At 41.2% G+C, this 20,070-nt stretch overlaps 1 protein-coding gene across 3 annotated transcripts in view; it reads left to right on the top strand.

The window, feature by feature from the left end:
* MKLN1 (muskelin 1) overlaps window positions 1-20,070 on the top strand; it is a 381,688-nt gene that overhangs the window by 55,869 nt on the left and 305,749 nt on the right. Inside the window, exon 2 of one of the 3 annotated variants that reach the window (XM_054656300.2) lies at window positions 10,487-10,597. The exons of the other annotated variants lie outside the window; for them this stretch is intronic. The gene's annotated coding sequence lies outside the window, so the exon portion shown is untranslated. The remainder of the gene's footprint in view (window positions 1-10,486; window positions 10,598-20,070) is intronic. 3 annotated transcript variants of the gene reach the window in all.

A 20,070-nucleotide genomic window follows, 5' to 3' on the forward strand; every position in this document is an offset into this window, starting at 1 on the left:
CGCTCCAGCCTGGGAGACTCTGTTTCAAAAAAAAGAAAATGATTATGGTAGGCTTTTGGCGGTGGGAATGGACAGAGAAGGCAAATGCAAGAGACATTCCAGAGGGAGTATTGACAGAGCTTGGCGACAATTGGTTTTGGGATGTAAAAGATGACTATGGTTTTGAGCATGGGTGAGTCAGAGGATGGAGATGCTGAGACTGTAGGAGGTTTGCCGGGAAAGATGCTGAGTTTGATTTCGAGCACATTTAGCCCATTCCGAACACACTGGCTAACGTAATCATATAAAACACAGGCCAATTCCCAAATCCCCTCTGCTCAAAACCCTTCAATGCCTTCTCATCTTACTCAGAGTAAAAGAAACATCCTTACAATGGCTGATAAAGCCTTCAATGGCCTGGCTGCCCACATTCCCTCTGAGCTCATCTCCTTCCTTGCCCGCTTCTCACTGGGCACTGCCACCCTGGCCTTCTTGCTGTTCCCCAAACATTGCCCGACATGGGTCTGTCTTAGGGCCTTTCTTAGTGTTTTCTCTGCCTGAAACCCTCTTTCCTCAGGCAGTTCTTACACCTTAATCCCTCACTTCTTTTGGCTCTTATTCAAATATGTTTTGTTTTGTTTGGTTTTTGAGACAGAGTTTCGCTCTTGTTGCCCAGGCTGGAGTGCAGTGGCACGATCTCGGCTCACTGCAACCTCCGTCTCCTGGGTTCAAGTGACTCTCCTGCCTCAGCCTCCCCAATAGCTGGGATTACAGGTGCCCACCACCATGCTGGGCTACTTTTTGTATTTTTAGTAGAGACAGGATGGGATTTTACCATGTTGGCCAGGCTGATCTCAAACTCTTGACCTCAGGTGATCTGCCTGCCATGGCCTCCCAAAATGCTGGGATTATAGGTGTGAGCCACTGCGTCCGGCCTAAGTATCATCTTTTTAGAAAGGCCTTTCCTGATCATCCTGTATAGAACAGCAACACTTCCCCTGCCACATCCCCTCTCTCCAGTTTCCTCTTCCCCATTGTACTGATCAGCATCTGACATACTATTTGTTTACCTGCTTATATCACAACCTGGAAACTGAAGCTGTAAAAAAAAAAAATTAATGAAATGATCCACTGTTTTCAAGGGTATGATGAGGTTTGCTACTCTCATACACCATTACACCATTCTTGGGACTGGGCATTGTTATAATCCCTTTGAAAAGCAATTTGGCAGTAAGTATAAAGAGTCATAAAATGTCCGTCTCCTGCAACGTTTTATGTTTTGAAAATTCTGAAAGTCAATTCTAAGAAGATAATCTAAAATGTGGAAAAGAAGGCCAGGTATGGTGGCTTATGCCTGTAATCCCAGCACTTTGGGAGGCTGAGGCAGGAGGATTGCCTGAGCCTAGGAGTTCAAGACCAGCCTAGGGCAACACGGTGAGACTCTGTCTCTATAAAATATAAAAAATTAACCAGGTATGATGGCACATATCTGTGGTCGCAGCTACTCAGGAGGCTGAGGTGAGAGGATCACCTGAGCCTGGGAGGTTGAGGCTGCAGTGAGCTGTTATGGTACCACTGCACTCCAGCCTGGGCAACAGAGCAAGACTCTGTCTCAAAAAAAAAAAAATAATGTGGAAAAGAAAACACGCAGAAAAATGTATACTAATGTGATATTTATGATATCAAGAAATTGGAAAGATTCTAAACATCTAACAATATACAGAGATAGTTAAATTAAGTAAATTACTGTTCATTTACTTAATGATATATTATTCACTTGTTAAAAGGATAGTTATGAAAGGCTGGTTAGCAACAAGGAAAATGCTACGAGACAATGTTATACTTAAAATAACAGGATCCACAACTGTATACAGTGTGATTTCACTTATCTTTAAATATACACCCGAAAAAGGACTAGAAGGAAATTAACCCAAATGCTGATATTAAATGAATTAGGCTAATGGAATTATTGGTGACTTATTTTTCCTAAATCTTTTCAGTTTTCTGTATTTAGGTTATATCCTTTCTGTAATGTGCTATTTAATTTTTTATAATAATCATTTTTTAAAATACTCAAAAGAAACTGCTGTTACAACTAACTCACCACCATCTAGATGGCATTGTTGGGTATCAGTGGTAAGTGTGAGTCTCCAGGCTGATGGCTTCTACTTTTAGTTCTGAGGATCCTGACATCAATGGCTGGCCCTACAGCTCATTAGCCTCCCATGCCTCATTCCTCTGCTTTCTCACTCCTGACTCCTTCCTCTTTGCCACTCTTCCTGTATAATTTTAGGCTGTGTCTGCCTGATTATGAAGGACACAATTATGAAACAATAAAGGCTTTTAAAAAAAGCCACACAACTTGCCCCCATGCACCTTGACAATCTTTATGCATGGATTGAGGCTAAGCCACCATATTAATGTCCCCTTCTATTTTTCTCATCCTAGCTACCCCTGTCCCCATTGGTAGACATTAAGGATTCCCACTTTGCTGTTCTCTGTAGCGCTTATCACCACCTGACATATTATGTATTTATTTATTTATTATAATATCATGGCTGAGAAACTGAAGTGACTTAAAAAGGAAAAGAATTAATTCAATGTCTACCTACTAAGTGCCAGTTAAGCCTTTATGTATATTTTCTTTATGTATATTACCTCATTTTACCCTTGCAAGCCAGCAAAATAAGTATTACATTTTAGTGATAAGAAAACTGAGGCTTGGAAAGGTTAAATAATTTGCCCAAGTTCACTTATGTAGGAAGTTACCAAATTGAAATTTAAATCGTCGTTTTCTTTTTTTTTTTTTTTGAGATAGCATCTAGCTCTTCCACCTAGGCTGGAGGGCAGTGGTGCAATCTTGGCTCACTGCAGCCTCCACCTCCTGGGTTCAAGCAATTTGTGTGCCTTAACCTCCCCAGTAGCTGGGATTACAGGCACCCACCACCACGCCTGGCTAATATTTGTATTTTTAGTAAGACGGGTTTCACCCTATTGGCCAGGCTGGTCTCGAACTCATGACCTCAGTGATCTGCCCTCCTTGGCCTCCCAAAGTGCTGGGATTACAGGTGTGAGCCACCTCGCCCGGCCAGCCACCGTGTCCGGCTGAAACCCTCATTTTCTCATCCAAAGTCCTATGTCCTTAGCCAATACACTAACAAACACACATCAATTATTAAGATAGCCTAAGTTAACTTATTATATAGGCATTGCCTAAGCGAACAATTGAATAACAGAATAATTCAATCTGAAACTCGTAATCAAGTGATGCCCCAAATATCGTTGTATCTGAGTTAACCAGCTCATTGCTTCAGATTTTTTCTGTAATGTCTACAGTGTCTCGATAACTATTTGAGACCACAAAATTAACAGTTTGACTGTTAATTTTAACTACTTTGATTATCTGCAGTATTCTAAGTATTTATTTAGTAACTAAAACTAATTTTATCTGCTTTGATTAATGGCCTCTTTTGAAGGATCTGGAAGCTCTTTTTTGAGACAATAGAAAATTTTTTGATAAAGCAAAATTCTTAATTAAGTTAGATCCTTTCAACTGGTTATTTAGACTTACGAATTGACATTATTAATAGCAGACATGTAAGATGTCAAAAGGAATGTATTATCTAGTTAGGACTAATAGGATTTTAGAGAAAATTTTTCACAAGAAGAGATTTTTCCATTTAATAACCCATTTATTTTCAAGCAATAGTCTGTTGAATAAAGATTCTAAGCAAATTCACTGTAATGGGGATGAAGGAATTAAATAGAATTTCCCAAGAAATATTGTTCATAATGTTCACCATTATTACAGCTCAACGGTGTTCTTGTATGCCTTCTTTGGCTAAAGTCTCACATAGAAAACCCTTTCACCTAGGCATGGTGGTTCACACCTGTAATCCTAACTACTTGGGAGACTGAGGTGGGAGGATCGCTTGAGCCCAGGAGTTTGAGGCTGTAGTGAGCTATGATCATGCCACTGCACTGTTGGGTGACACAGCAGACTCTATCTTTATGAAAGAGAGAGAGAGAGAGAGCCGTTGTAGCTGCTGACATAGACGTGAGGAGTCATAACATGATCACCCTCATCATAGCTAACAATTTTGAGAATTTACTGTGAGCCAGCCTTCACTGCATACTGCACTAAATTATCTCATTTTAATGCTCAAAATTCAATAAAGTAGGCACAAATGTTATACTCATTTTTAGATAAAGAAACTGAGGCATAGAAAGATTAAGTAACTTGTTCAAGGGACAGCATTTAACATAAAACACGGATATGTTATATTGGCTGTTTTGCCTTCTCTGTGATGCTGAGAAAATAACATTTTTTGAAGGAATTTCAAGTTCGACTTTACAGCTTTAATTTAAAAGGAAAAATGAAAGGCCTTTTGAATTGCTGTGGCTGTTATACCAGTGACTAATTCCATTGGAAAGCTGGTTCAGTGAGAGCTGAAATTCTAAAAGTCTGAAACATCTGAGAGAGTGGGTTCCCCTTGGCTAGTTGGTGCTTCCCTCACAACCTTTTCCCACATCAGCCTGTGCTGTAAACCTCCCTTTCACTGTGATGATTTCATCTCTGAGGGTTTGTAACTCATGGAGCTGTCCTTGGTCTGACAGGTCAGAGAAGAAAAGTTTTTGCCTGGGGTCTCTGGCTTCTCACAAAGTTGCTGCACTTCTCAGCTGATTTATATTAATAGAAATCCACAAACCCACCATGTACAACAGATTGAGAGAATTCTTAGGAGAGGGCATGAAAACGCTGAAGTACTTCATCGTAGTACATTTTAATTTTTCCCTGCATTGGAGCAGAGCTTTCCCATCTTAGATCAGGAAATGGGAAACCTAAATTTCACTTACTCAATAAAATCAGGCTGGAGACCCATTTTGGGCAGTTCTAAACGCTGCAAAAGATCAAGATAACATTCCTCCCCTCAAAGATTTTACATGTCAGTGATAAGACACACATAAAAAAGTTAAACAACCCGACATCATAAAGAGATGAATCAGAAGCCAATAGGGTTCCAAGGATACCAAGTTTTTGAAATCCAAGGCAGGGTTACAGGGAGGAGGTCATTGGATGCTGAAATGGTGAGGGAGGTTTCTGGGGAGAGAGAGGAAACTTAATATAGGTCTTGAAGAGGAGAAAGCTAGCCACAGGACAGAGTGTATACTGTAACCCCACTTACCTAAAAATGAAGCAAAACAAAAACTGTATAGGTTTATTAAACGCAGTGAAAAGGAGTCGGAAGGATAACTAGCAAATTGGAAGAAGGGCAATACAGTTGGCAGGTGGGAGAGGGGAAGAGCTAGAATTAATAGGGACTTTCAGTTTTTACCGTATGTATACTTCTTTATTATTGTTTAAACATTTTTCTTTCTTTTTTTTTTGAGATCGTGTTTCGCTTTTGTAGCCAAGGCTGGAGTGCAATGGTGCGTTCTCAGCTCACTGCAACCTCCGCCTCACGGGTTCAAGCGATTTCCAGCCTCAGCCTCCCAAGTAGCTGGGATTACAGGCATCCACCACCACGGCCAGCTAACTTTTTGTATTTTTGGTGGAGACAGGGTTTCACCATGTTGGCCAGGCTGATCTCGAACTCCTGACCTCAGGTGATCCACCCACCTCGGCCTCCCAAAGTGCTGGGATTACAGGCATGAGCCACCTCGCCTAGCCTGTTTGAATATTTTTCTAATGAGGATATACTTATGTATTGTTTGGTATAATTAAGAAATACAACATTGACAAAGAACAGATAGAACTTGGGTTTGTAGAGCAAAAGAAAGAGGATATTTTAGTTGAGAAGAACAGCTTAAGTACATGCCTGAAGTTGGAAATGTCCAGGGTGTATTTTGGGAAACAATGAGGAGATCAGTGGGACCAGCACAGAAGGGACATAGTAGCAGGTAGATTGGGGCCAGGTGGAGAAGAGCTGTTAATGAAGACCTAGTGTGAGCCTTTCACCTTCCACCAAAGCAATGAAGAGCCTTCGAAGAGTTGATCTGGAGTTCATTAATCTGTCCACACAAGAATTTATTTATTTATTTATTTATTTTTTATTTTATATATACTTTTTTGAGACGGAGTCTCGCTCTGTCACCCAGGCTGGAGGGCAGTGGCATGAACTCAGCTCACTGCAAGCTCTGACTCCCGGGTTCAGGCCAGTCTCCTATCTCAGCCTCCCGAGTAACTGGGACTACAGGCGCCCGCCACAACACCAGGCTAATTTCTGTATTTTTTTTTTTTTCTTTTTGAGACGGAGTCTTGCTCTGTCACCCAGGCTCGAGTGCAGTGGCGTGATCTCGGCTCACTGCAAGCTCCACCTCCCGGGTTCACGCCATTCTCCTGCCTCAGCCTCCCAAGTAGCTGGGACTACAGGCACCCGCCACCACGCCCGGCTAATTTTTTGTATTTTTAGTAGAGACAGAGTTTCACCATGTTAGCCAGGATGGTCTCAATCTCCTGACCTTGTGATCCACCCGCCTTGGCCTCCCAAAGTGCTAGGATTACAGGCGTGAGCCACCGCACCGGCCGAGAATTAATTTATTGATGAGCATACCTGAAGACCTAGCAAAGTTAGATAATAGAAATTGAAATCTACCTTTCTTGTACACCATGAAAAGCCACGGAACTGTCTCCTATAGTAACTGCAGCAAGAAAGGTTCTGATGTATACAAACCTGATGTTGGACTTTTCAAGAAACACTGAAAATGGAAATGCTGTCAGATGCAACTGGGGAACAACCACTTATACTTTATCCATAGTATTAATTCCACTGTAAATCTTTGTGTAATGCTTGATAGCTATGATGAATGACTTAAATGTAGTAGAGAGATTTTGATCCCCAGCATATGAGAAATGACTGAGTCAAATTTGTAGAAGTTGATTAAAAATTACTTGATTTAAACAAATGAAAATCAGGTGGATTCTGTAACATGATATTTGCATTAGTGAATATGTGTTTTCCTTGAATGAATTGACAAAAATCAATATTTTCTTCAAACTTGCATTTATAACACTATTCAAATACTTATTTATACATCATATTTTGAATACACACACACACACACACACACACACACACATTCATACAACAGACACAATAAAGCAAAACTCTGTAGCTATCTGGGAGTGACGAAGTACCTGACCTACAAGCCCATCTTGGAGGAAATGTTAAATCTAATAAGGGAAAAAGACTACAGATAGTTGAACCTTGAGTCAGTCATGCATTCTGACTCATGTGAAATGATTGGATTCTGGGTGAGATGAATTTTTTTATTGACAAGTGGAAGAGGGACATATCGGAGTCCTAGAATGATAATGCAAATTAGGTTTATAAAAACATAGTCTTGGCCGGGCATGGTGGCTCAAGCCCATAATCCTAGCACTTTGGGAGGCCAAGGTGGGTAGATCACCTGAGGTCAGGAGTTTGAGACCAGCTTGGCCAACTTAGTGAAACCCCATTTCTACTGAAAATACAAAAATTAGCCGGGCGTGGTCGTGCATGCCTGCAATTCCAGCTACTCAGGAGGCTGAGGCAGGAGAATTGCTTGAACCCAGGAGGTGGAGGTTGCAGTGAGTTGAGATCGTGCCATTGCATTCCAACCTGGGTGATAGAGCAAGATTCCGTCTCAAACAAACAAAAACACACACACAGAGAAACATAGTTTTCAGCTGACTCGGTGCTGCTCCACGAGGAGCAGCTTAAAAAAACAAAAACAGCCTTCTCCTGTAGGAGCTGAATTAAAAAAACAAATCAAAACAAAACAACAAAACAACATAGTCTTCATTTACTACAGATTTTCTTGTAACCAGAAGTACTGACAAATTGAATTGAGTTTTCACTTTGCTTCTCCAGAGTTTAAAGACCTTTTTTTTTTTTTTTTTTTTTTTTTTGAGACGGGAGTCTCGCTCTGTCACCCAGGCTGGACTGCAGTGGCGCGATTCGGCTCACTGCAAGCTCCGCCTCCCGGGTTCACGCCATTCTCCCGCCTCAGCCTCCCGAGTAGCTGGGACTACAGGTGCCCGCCACCGCATCCAGCTAATTTTTTGTATTTTTAGTAGAGACGGGGTTTCACTGTGTTAACCAAGATGGTCTCGATCTCCTCACCTCGTGATCCGCCCGCCTCGGCCTCCCAAAGTGCTGGGATTACAGGCGTGAGCCACCGCGCCCCACCCTTTAAAGACTTTTGATGCTCATTTATCCCTCACTCCACCGTTTCCTTTTCATTCCACAATATGTGTCTTTTTTCAGAGACACAGATGGCACTCTTAATCTGAAAAACTGAACTTTCTTGCCTGGTGATGGGAAAACAATAGCGGGGACAAGAAAGGTTTTAAAAGCCTTCGAAAGTTCCTTGGAAAGGGAGATTCCTGATTTCATACGTTGCATTTTCCTCAGAACCCGTTTTCTCTTCTTAATCCTTCTTTATCCTACAAAATTACTTTGTGGTATCTCTTCCCGACATGAGGTGAGGGCAGCACAAGGCATCTGACCTCCACATGTTGGGAGAAGGCAGGAATGCAAGATGATCCTGTGCCTGACGTGATTAAACAGACTCACACACATTTTACAATAACAAATTTTGGAATAAAAAATGATCCTTTAAGAAAAATCTCCTGATTGTTTTAATATAGTTCTCAGTACCAATCTTGATGAGAATTGATAATTCAAACCAGTAAATATTTACTGCTACCTGCCAAGTTGAATTAAAAAAATTCATTTGGTTCTAACAATATTGCACTCTTGAGTAGAGTTATAGAACAAGAGCAAGTACAGACTAAGTTTCCAGTACAATTCAGACAGGGCAAGTCTGTTCTCTCCTCCCCACTTGTCTCCCTCCCTGATAACTGGTAGATGATAGATAGATAGATAGATAGATAGATAGATAGATAGATAGATAGGGTGGGTATATAGATAGGCGGATGGATGGATGGATGGATGGATGGATGGATGGATGGATGGATGAATGGGGAGAGAGAGAGATAGGGTGGGTGGATGGATGGATGGGTGGATAGATGGATAGGGTGGATGGATAGGTGGATGGATAGATAGATTAGATTAGATAGATAGATAGATGATAGATAGAATGGATGGATAGAGAGAGAGAGATAGAATGGATGGATGGATAGATAGATAGATAGATAATAGACAGATAGATAGAGTAGGTGGAAGAAACTTCTTCCTGATTTTGTTGTTCTCCCACATATGAAAAGATGGAGCTTCTGTGACTGACAATAGCTTAAGCAAAGACAGGGAAATAATATTTATGAGTGCAGAAGTTAGTCAGGTCATTCTAAGTAGAAAGATGACAGCCAATTTTGTAATCCCACAACATTTTTTAAAAGAGAGGAAGGATTAGGTATTGGTGAAGAATTGATACCCTAAAATAATGCTAAGAAAAAATAGGAACATCTAGAGAGTTAGGAAAGATTTTGGACACCCAAATAACTACCCTCCATTTCTTTATTTGTACATCAACATGTTTGAGATTAAACATACAAAAATACAAATAGGCCGGGCCCAGTGGCTCATGCCTGTAATCCCAGCACTTTGGGAGGCCAAGGCAAGCAGATCACAAGGTCAGGAGTTTGAGAGCAGCCTGGCCAATATGGTGAAACCCCGTCTCTACTAAAAATACAAAATTTAGCTGGGTATGGTGGCACACGCCTGTAGTCCCAGCTACTTGGGAGGCTGAGGCAGGAGAATTGCTTGAACCCGGGAGGTGGAGGTTGCGGTGAGAGAAGATTGCACCATTGCACTCCAGCCTGGGTGACAGAGTGAGACTCCACTCAAAAAAAACCCAAAAAAACAAATATTACTCTGATGATGCTATTACAGATCTCCAAAAGCAAATGAACAAATACCCCATTTACTCCCAGTTGACATTGATTATTTTATCCCTGGTTTGTGACCTAAAATGAATTGAGGAACTTACTATATTCAGTTCATTTCTGCCTTCCCTCTAAGTTCAGAGATAAACTTCAAAGTTTATTATTTTTATTAAAGTTTATTTTATCAAAACATTGAATATTTGTAATTTGTAACATATCCTATATATTTTTAATTTATACGAAATAATAATTTCCTAAAATATGCAATTAATGGTATTCTTAACAGATTCACATATTTGTATATATTGAAGTACTAATTTATGGAAATCTATCTTTCCTTTATGTATTTTTAAGTTTTTCATGTGCTTTAATATTTTGATTTTGTGATACTAAAAATATTTTATTTTGTGGGTTTTTAAAAAGATTTATATTATTGCTTTCCTTTTTTTAACCAACAGCTAAATTTGGAAGTTCTATCTTACGTCGCAAATGATCCTTGTTGGTACAAAAAGTGTATCTTTTGGGGAGCTATAAAGATTTCTTGTCTTTTAAGCCTTATTTACAAAGTTTTTGTCAATTGTTTTATACTGACTTTCTCATTAGCTTGCCAGCAATAAGCAAAAATAAAGCTAGGACTGTGTCAAAAATATTCACTGGCCCACATTCATCCTTCTTCAGCAGGTTTACTCCATAGTGTTCCCCATTCAGCTACTGTGCTGGCCAATGGAAACAGCGAGTCGTTGTCTGAAATGAAGAATAATTGGAAACATGGTGCCTGTTTCTTTTCCTGTAAATAACAATTCATCCATTTAACATTCTTTTGGTGCTCTTGAATTCTGTAGTAGACAGCCTTGTGTTCACTGTTCAGTTGAGGCCCATTCGAGAAAAGCTAACCTTCTAGCCTGCTGTTGACCCTCCAATGGGAAACAGTGACAGCCATCGATGGCTTCTACATAGAGCTAGTGACATGTGGCACTAGCAGCTTCATATAGGTAAATGGGCCTCAGGCTGGAAAATGCTAGGCTGGGAGGGATGGTAATAATGATAAAAGATTAAAATTCTGGCTATGATGATCTCCACTCTCCAAAGAAACAAAGCCCAGAAAGGTTAAGTAACTTGCACAAGGTCATTTTGCCAGCAAGCTGTAGAACAGACTGTTTCCAGCATCTTTCTTTTGTACCCTACACAATCTTTTATGGCCACATATGCGATTGATTTTGTAAATGTTCCATACACATATAAAAAGATTGGGCCGGGCGCAGTGGCTCATGCCTGTAATCCCAGCACTTTGGGAGGTCAAGGAGGGCGGATCACGAGGTCAGGAGTTCGAGACCAGCCAGGCCAATAGTGAAACCCCGTCTCTACTGAAAATATAAAAAAATTAGCCAGACGTGGTGGCGCATGCCTGTAGTCCCAGGTACTCAGGAGGCTGAGGCAGAAGAATCGCTTGAACCTGGGATGCGGAGATTGCAGTGAGCCAAGATTGTGCCACTGCACTCCAGCCTGGGTGACAGAGCGAGACTCCATCTCAAAAAAAAAAAAAAAAAAAGATTGCATATTCCCTTTTTGCAAGGTATATATATGTGGTTTTTATGCTATTTACTAATCACATACACTCTTATATATGTGTATATAATAAGCCTCTGATGATATCATTATAGTTGTCTATATTCTTGCTTGTTTTTGACTTCATGTTCCATCAAATTCTGAAAGGGATGTATTAAAATCTACCACTATGGTTATAATTTCATCAAATGCTCCTTGTTTTTTGATTTTTATTTTGCACTGTTTTTAAGTGCATAATAGCTGATAACTTGTATATCTTTGTCATGTTTCTATTCATATCACAGGAAATTGGGCTGGCTGCATAAATGCACACATCATAGTAGCTTAAATACATGAAGCTGTATTTGTCTCATATAAAAGATGTTTGGAGGTAGGAAGTCCAGGACTGGTATAGTAGCTGTATGGTAATCTGGAATGCAAGCTGCTTCTGTCTTCCTACTCTGTCACTTTTAGTGTGTGGTACCCATATTTCAAGTCATGGTTGCAAGATGGCTCCTGCAGCTCTAGCCATCACATACGTATTCCAGACAGGAAGGAGGAAAGAGTAAAAATGAGTAATCCAGGTGAGTTAGATTTCAGCAGGCCCCATCCACTAACTTCTGCTTACAACTTACTGTTTTTTGGTTTTTGAGACGGAGTTTCGCTTTTGTCACCCAGGCTGAAATGCAATGGCATTATCTCGGCTCATTGCAAACTCTGCCTTCTGGGTTCAAGCGATTCTCTTGCCTCAGCCTCTTGAGTAGCTGCGATTACAGGCGCCTGCCACGTGCCCGGCCTTTTTTTTTTTTTTTTTTTTTGTATTTTTAGTAGAGACAGGGTTTCGCCACGTTGGCCAGGCTGGTCTCGAACTCCTGACCTCAGGTGATCCACCTGCCTTGGCCTCCCAAAGTGCTGGGATTACAGGCATGAGCCACCTACAACTTACTGTCTACCCCTAAGTACAAAAGGAGATGGAAAAATTAACTTAAAAAAAAAAATCTGGACACACTGCTGCTCCAAATTAAATTGAAGTTTTGTTAGCAAGGATGAAGAGGAATGGACGTTGTATAAGCATCTAGCAATCTTCGCCACAGTCTGTTCAATCGTTCCAGCCTCTTGTTCCTGTTTAATGCTTCTGGCCTTGAATTTGCTCATATTGGCACTCCTGCTTTTGTTTATTTTGTTTTGCTTTTTTCCTTTTTTGTTGTTATTTTTGGCAATCAGCTTTCTCAGGTTAAACACTCCTGCTTTTGGAGTTCCCTGACATATATCTGCCCAGTCATTTATTTGCAAACTTTCATAGTCACTTTCTTAGAGGTGAATTCCTTAGACATAGCTTGATTTTGTTTTAGCCCAATATAAAAGTTTGTCTTTTGACACAGAGATTCAACTCATTCACATTTTTAGTGGTAACTGATATTTTTTATTCTTTCCATTTTATTTTTACTATGTATTATATTTCATTATTGTTTCCTTTCCCCCCTTTCCTTAGACTTACTGGCTTGATCATTTTAAGAAGGTATTTCCTTCTGTTGTTAAGTAGGAAGTTTTCTTCTGAAGCACTTGCTTCTCTTATATAAATAAATACCTTTCTTGACTGAATAAGCATATTCCTGTATCTCAGAGATTCATTGTGAATATGTTGAAGAAGAAATACAATTTATTTCTTTACTAGTGAAATAATAAATAAGGTCATGGGCACCATGTAATAATTAAGGAAGATTATTTTCCTCACTTCCTTCAACATCACACATAGACTGCAACAAATATCTCACTACTCCCTTAAGCAGGGCTGGAAATGAGCCCTGTCTTGATGGAGGTGCTGTGTGGCCAGCACTTCCTAGATTCCTTTAAGGGTCTACCTATTGAAGGAAGAAGGTCAGCTATTATCCTAAAATTCTAAAGTCCACATGGAGAAGAATTGTGATCAGTATTCATCCATACACTTCTCTAACTCTACTGAATGCAAAATAAGTTATCAAGAGTGACAAGGCAAATAATTATGACTAATACTGTAATGCACTTTGTGGCTTGCTATCTCCATTGCATTTGTTTTTTAAAAGAGACATTATTATTATTATTATTATTTTGTTGTTGTTGTTTTGAGATAGGGTCTTGCTCTGTCACCAGGCTGGAGTGCAGTGGTGCGATCTCAGCTCACTGCAACCTCCGCCTCCTGGGTTCAAGCGATTCTCCTGCCTCAGCCTCCCGAGTAGCTGGGACTACAGGTGCATGCCGCCATGCCCAGCTAATTTTTTGTATTTTTAGTAGAGACGGGGTTTCACCGTGTTAGCCAGGATGGTCTTGATCTCCTGTCCTTGTGATCCGCCCGCCTCGGCCTCCCAAAATGCTGGCATTACAGGCATGAGCCACTGCACCTGGCCGGTTCTGTTATTTCTAACATTTACTTTTTATTTTTTAGAGACAAGGTCTCGCTCTGTCATCCAGGCTGGAGTGCAGTGGCACAACCATAGCTCACAGCAGTTTGAACTCCTGGTCTCAAGTAATCCTCCTGCCTCAACCTCTTGAAGTGTTAGGATTACAGGCATGAGCCACCATGCCCAGCCAAAAGAATTTTTATAACCTTTTTTCCATGGAAGGCTTGAGTTCTACAAAGTTTGTCATAGCTCTGTGAAGAACTTACATATGAAATGTAGCTCTAGATTACTTGGTGAAATTATTAATCCTTTTGTGATACTCTTACATGTACATAAATATATTGCTTCTGAAAGAAATCTTTTTTCTTGTGTCTGGCTCCAAATTATACCTTCCCCTTCACGCTACAGCAGGACTCGTTCCCAAGAGCAATCACAGATCCTAAAATGAAGCAAATGGTGCAAATGTTACCATTTATGTAGAAATGTTGCTGTTTTTACCATGAGGAACAATATAAAAGAAGAAACCAATGTTTTATGAAAGCTGTTTAAGGCCGGGCGCAGTGGCTCACGCCTGTAATCCCAGCACTTTGGGAGGCCGAGGCGGGCGGATCACCTGAGGTCAGGAGTTCGAGACCAGCATGGCCAACATGGTGAAACCCTGTCTCTACTAAAAATACAAAAATTAGCCGGGTGTGGTGGCAGGTGCCTGTAATCCCAGCTACTCAGGAGACCGAGGCAGGAGAATCACTTGAACCTGAGAGGTAGAGGTTGCAGTGAGCCAAGATCCCACCACTGCACTCCAGCCTGGGCGATAGAGTGAGACTCGGTCTCAGAAAAAAAAAAGAAAGACAAAGAAAGCTGTATAACTTTTACCCAATATCATTCTAATTTCTTTCTTTCTTAAAATTATTATTTTAGATCCCTTTTGGGAATGGTTTGGTTACAAACTGGTAAACATTTTGATAAATCTTAGAATAATTCCATACAGAAAATTATTTGTACTCTACAAAAATATTTATTAAAATATACAATACATAAATGACTTACTATGTACAAGAAACTCTCCATCTTGAAACATTTGTGTTATAATATCTGTCCCTCGTGCTCTCTCTCAATATCAAGAGTACAGCAACACCCTTACATGTCTGCCACTCACCATATATTTTGGGGGTAAATGGACAAATAATTAATTCTGCAGTTGGACGTTTTGCCCTTCCCATCACCATTATTTTCCTGCAACTTTTCAGGCAAAGGGAGCAGAGCATGGTGTCACAGGAAGATAATAATTAATGTTAAATCCACTACTTCCTCCTCCTCTTAGGTATTTTCCCTGCAGTATTGATTATGAAAGTGGGAGAGATTTGGGAATAAGAAAGAAAAGCATCTGATGAAAATAAAATTATTATAGAAAACTATATATGCATAAACATGTTATCAGGTTTAAACATTAAAATGTATTGGTATTTAGTATGAGTTTAATGTTACTAGCTACTAACATCTATTAAAAATTAGGCTTCAGGCCAGGCACAGTGACTCACACCTATAATCTCAGCATTTTGGGAGGCCAAGGCAGGAGGATCAAGTGAAGCCAGGAGTTCGAGACCAGCCTGGGCAACACAGGGAGACTTCATCCCTACCAAAAAGAAAAAAAATTAACTGGACTTGGTGGCGCACACATTTAGTCCCAACAACTCGAGAGGCTGAGGCAGGAGTTTGAGACCAGCCTGGCCAACATGGTGAAACCTCATCCCTATTTTTTTTTTTTTTTGAGATGGAGTCTCATTCTGTCACCCAGGCTGGAGTCCAGTGGCACGATCTCAGCTCACTGCACCCTCCGCCTCCCGGGTTCAAGCAATTCTCCTGTCTCAGCCTCCTGAGTAGCTGGCACTATAGGCACAAGCCACCACGCCCAGCTAATTTTTGTATTTTTAGTAGAGACGAGATTTCACCATATTGGTCAGGCTGGTCTCGGACTCCTGACCTCAAGTGATCCACCTGCCTTGGCCTCCCAAAGTGCTAGGATTACAGGCGTGAGCCACCACACCCGGCCCCCATCCCTATTAAAAATACAAAAATTAACTGGATGTGGTGGCGCATGCCTGTAATTCCAGTTACCCGGGAAGCTGAAGCAGGAGAATTGCTGGAACCCGGGAGAGGGAGGCTGCAGTGAGCCGAGATCGCACCACTGCACTCCAGCCTGGGTGACAGAGTGAAACTCCATCTCCAAAAAAAAAACCATCATAAATATGTTCATCAATAGAGTTAATAGAGTTCAAAACTGGTCTGGATTCAATATGTTGACAAAATGCTTCAAACCTGGATACCAGTCCTGCAGTTGACACTGTATGATTAAATTTGGGAAAAACAGGTTCCCATAGCTTTCAGGAATAGGGTTTGAAAATACTGGAATTGAAAAGCTTCAGTAAGAGAAGACAATGCTTACCACAGCCAAGCTGTCGCTCTCTAGTTATTTTTACTTTCACGTTATTTGGGCCCAAAGAACTAGATGAGGAATCAGGAGTTTATATAAACAAATCCCTGGAATATACAACTTAGCTTATCCCTTAGCATCTCTATTTTTTCCTCCAGTTGAGTGAGAAGAAACCCTAAGACTAAACCTTATATCTTCCAGAAGCATTTTAAGGAATAACCATGTTTGAAAGATTTCTCTAATGAGTCATATAGAATTCTGTTACTATAGAGAGATTGTCTTCTTTGCTAAGAACAAATAGAGAATAAAGACTTACAAATAAATGAGTTGTTTTAAGAGTCTGTTTTATAGTGTCACCTTTTTGTGAAATTCCCCATTATACTGCCACATTTTAATGTTCTTTTTCTCTGGCCTGGGCTTAGAGCAATGATCTGCCACTCTCATGTATGAACTATGCACTAGAGTACAGAAATATACATAATCTTTGCCTAGGGTATAATTTTAGTGGGCTGACGCAGCAGCACAAGAAAGGCTCTGAAATGCTAGTGGGTTACACATGCATTGATCTTGACAAATTCTATGTGATCAATGTGACCATGGCATACCTTGTGACTTTTTTGGTTGGTTTGCTTAAATGTCAATCAAATTTTAAGATAATTATGAGGTGAAATGCACTAGGGGACCTACCACACAGTATCAGGTGGATGTGGAGTGGTTTTGCTACCCATATAAAGTGAAATCCTGCAAAATAACACCCTCAAAGGAGCTGAATGTAAAGGAGAAAGGGGAAGACAATATCTTATCATTAAAAATCAATCAGATATTTACTAAGTGCCTCTTCTGATGACTTCTTACATTTCAGTAGCTAGCAGATCTTGGTTCACAAAATACTTTCACAGACATTATCTTATTTGATCCTCCCAACAACCGGTAAGGTAAGAGAGGAAATCTGAAAATGAGGAAATGGCAACTCTGAGACTTAAGTGCTTTCTGAGGACCTATACTCAGCTTGACAGGGGTGGGGAGCATTGGAACTGCCCAGGTCTCCAAATACTCTGTCCTGTAATCATTCCCTCTTGACCACCCACTATTGTACTCCTTCATTCTCTGTCTGGTCCTGTGGAGGAGTCCAAAGAAGTGAAGGCATAAATCTTGCCCTCAGGGAGATTCTGCTCTAGATGAGAGAATGCAAGTTTTCGTAATAAAAACAACACAGAATTATTAAGTGTTAAACCGTATGAAACAGGCTACAAATACAGTAACAGATTATTTTCACTGGAAAATAAGATGCTATAAATTGTACCCAAAGCCCTGAAAAATGTATGTGCAGGTGCCTGAGAATAGTGGTCAACTCAATGTTTCTGAAGTTTTCCAGCCAGGCAATCAATGTTTTCCTAGAGAAGTCTCATGGTTAATTCTTGACTAGGAGAAAAGCCAACAAGCACTATCTTGCCCAGCTCTTTGGTGACACATGGTTGCTTCTAAGAGCCAATTCTTGAATCTTTGAATTCTTTTTAGCCTCTGTTGTGCCTCAGACTGAGAACAGGAAGCTTGTGGGAACCAGTCCTGGCCCTGGTGCCTTGTTGCGTCCTCTAAAACATCAGTGGAGGCCACCGAGGAAATTGCCTGTTCACCTCCTCCTAGTTATCTAGTTTGCAAAGGGAGTAAAGAGGAAGAGTTACTTTTTTTTTTAAGCTGCCTTGAGGTGGGAGAATGGACACATTTGTTCTCTACTCAGAGAGACCATAGACTTCAAGGGTCTGCAGGGACTCTGTGATCACTTTTCTTTCTTTTTTTAGTTTTTTTAGAGACAGGGTCTCACTATGTGACTATTCACAGGCATGATCACAGGCATGACTACAGTGTCAAACTCCTGGGCTCAAGCAATCCTCCCAAATCTGCCTCCCTAGTAGCTGGGACTACAGGTGTGCACCACTGTGCCTGGCTTTATTTTCTAATGTCTTAATGCTCAAACCTAAAATTCTCCAAATCCATATTTGTTTCAGATGCAAAATTCTATTCCAAATATCTGTTCTTTGTTTTTTTCAGCAGAGCAAGCCTGTCCTTAGAAACAGCTGCAGGCCAGTCGCTGTCTCTCCCTGTCTTTATCTTCCCTGCTGAGTGGCATGTTGCTTGCAAGGCCCCATGGGGACTTCCAAAGCCTTCCATAAATGACTGGCAGTAATACTTTTTTTTTTTTGAGATGGAGTTTCGTTCTTGTTGCCCAGGCTGGAGTGCAATGGCGTGGTCTTGGTTTACTGCAACCTCCGCCTCCCGGGTTCAAGCAATTCACCTGCCTCAGCCTACCAAGTAGCTGGGATTACAGGTGCCCGCCACTACATCCAGCTAATCTTTTTGTAATTTTAGTAAAGACAGGGTTTCACCACATTGGCCAGGCTAGTCTCGAACTCCTGACCTCAGGTGATCTGCCCGCCTTGGCCTCCAAAGTGCTGGGATCACAGGCATGAGCCACCATGCCCGGCCAGCAATACTTTTTTAAAGATGCACACACCCAGCCAGGTTCGCCAGTATTATGGATGTTTCTGTGTAGTCTTCTCCAAAATGCTAATTTGCTGAAGTGTCCATGGGAATAGGCCAACACGGATGGATCTACTGTATAACCTGCCTGCCATCAGGAAAGAGTCAACACGGCAGACACACGCTGGCAGAAACCCTGTTGGAGTTGCCCCTGAGCATTGATGCATACCACCCGAGAGGAGGAGAGGGTGGTGGGAGAAATCAGATCAGAGTTCAGAATGCACCGTAATGCTCTGTAAATGTAAGACTGCACCTTGCAGGAACTCAATGCCACTACCAATATCACTCACTTACATCAAGCACTTGAGAGCAGATGTGAACACAATTCTCTGACTCCTTAAGCACGTGACTGGTACCACTGGACAACCTATGTTCTCAATGATGCATCTTTTAAACTACTTTCCCCAGGGGCCCAGCACGGTGGCTCACACCTGTAATCCCAGCACTTTAGGAGGCCAAGGTGGGCAGATCACCTGAGGTCAGGAGTTCGAGACCAGCCTGACCAACATGGTGAAACCTCGTCTCTACCAAAAATACAAAAAAAAAAAAAAAAAAAAATTAGCCAGACACGGTGGCACATGCCTGTAATCCCAGCTACTCGGGAAGCTGAGGCTGGAGAATCGCTTGAACCTGGGAAGCAGTGAGCCGAGATCGCACCACTGCACTCCAGCCTGGGCGACAGAGCAAGATTCCATCTCAAAAAAAATAAAAAATAAAAAAATTACTTTCCCAGGAGTAGAAATGGATTTATGCTGAGTCACTCAAGCTTTCATTTCATCCAGGGGTTGTGAACATAGATTCTGGAACCAGCTCTGTCACATACTAGCTGTATGACCTTGGGAAAATTACCTAAAAATTCTCCATGCCTTCAATTCCCGTGTGTGAAATGGTGATAATTATACCAGCTACCCCATAAAGTTGTTTTGAGGCTTAGAGATGTAAAGAGCTTAGAACATGGCCTAGCACGTATTTTGTACCATGTAAGTGGTATTTTCATTTGTTCTTCTAATATTAATTTAAAACATCTGTGGGCCGGGGGTGGTGGTGCAGGCCTGTAATCCCAGCACTTTGGGAGGCTGAGGCGGGCAGATCATGAGGTCAAGAGATTGAGACCATCCTGGCCAACATGGTGAAACCCCGTCTTCACTAAAAAAAACAAAAATTAGCTGGGCATAGTGGCATGCGCCTGTAATCCCAGCTATCAGGAGGCTGAGACAGGAGAATTGCTTGCACCCGGAAGGTGGAGGTTGCAATGAGCCGAAATCATGTCATTGCACTCCAGCCTGGGTGACAGAGTAAGACTCTGTCTCAAAAACAAACAAACAAACAAACAAACAGCCTCTGTTCTGACCAGGTATGGGTGGCTCACG

This window comes from Pan troglodytes, chromosome 6 (assembly GCF_028858775.2).
Source record: "Pan troglodytes isolate AG18354 chromosome 6, NHGRI_mPanTro3-v2.0_pri, whole genome shotgun sequence".
NCBI lineage: Eukaryota > Metazoa > Chordata > Mammalia > Primates > Hominidae > Pan > Pan troglodytes.